Genomic DNA, 858 nt, shown 5'->3' on the forward strand with positions numbered 1-858 from the left:
CTTGCGATAAAGTTTCAAAAAAGCTTTGGCAATATCTTGGTTTGAGGTTAAAGTTCTATTGCCAACCTTCAAAGGTTGTTTGCAAGGTTGTGTGCGCTTTCCATTTAGAGCAGATAGAAATCTAAAAGCTTTTGGTCCATCTTTTCGATAGTTCATATTTTCCAGAAACTTGCTAAAAGAAGAGCGTTTTGCATTTAAAATCTCTTTCTTTAAAATGGCCTGGCTTTTTCTTAAGAAGATACAATCCTCTAGGAGGCCAGTGGATTCTGGCCTCCTAGAGGATTGTATCTTCTAAGATAATATAATTATATTATATTATATTATATTATATTATATTTTAATTATAACCATCATTGAACAGCCGACCCAGTTTTTAGGGTTTACGACTACTAATGTTCAACTCCGTAGCCATGTAATTTTGATCCCTATCCAGAAGACAAGGGAACTCCTGGATCAAATATTGAGAGAAATTTGCCTTCATGGAGGACTTCCCATGATCCGTTTACCACTGAGGATATTTTTACGTCAGCACTGTGGTCGATGTAAGCCGGATCCGAAATTCGTATCGACCAGCCTTCGTTGAGATTCGAACATGGTTTACCTCATTGGAAGGCAAACGTTCAATCCCCTGAGCCATCACGGCTCAATTTCAGTCAATAAGATAATTCTTAAAGATCAATAAGATAATTTTCGACAAGTTTCCAAAAATAGTCTCGTTAAAATGCTTTAACTGTTAAGAGAGCAGTCCGACCGAACTCAATTGTAGAAGGGAAAGGAAGCACTTAATATGCTTTTAAGCCACTTAATATGCTAATAAACCACTTAAACAAACCACAGGTGGATATTTATTCGGTAATA

This window comes from Parasteatoda tepidariorum, chromosome X2 (assembly GCF_043381705.1).
Source record: "Parasteatoda tepidariorum isolate YZ-2023 chromosome X2, CAS_Ptep_4.0, whole genome shotgun sequence".
Classification (NCBI taxonomy): Eukaryota; Metazoa; Arthropoda; class Arachnida; order Araneae; family Theridiidae; genus Parasteatoda; species Parasteatoda tepidariorum.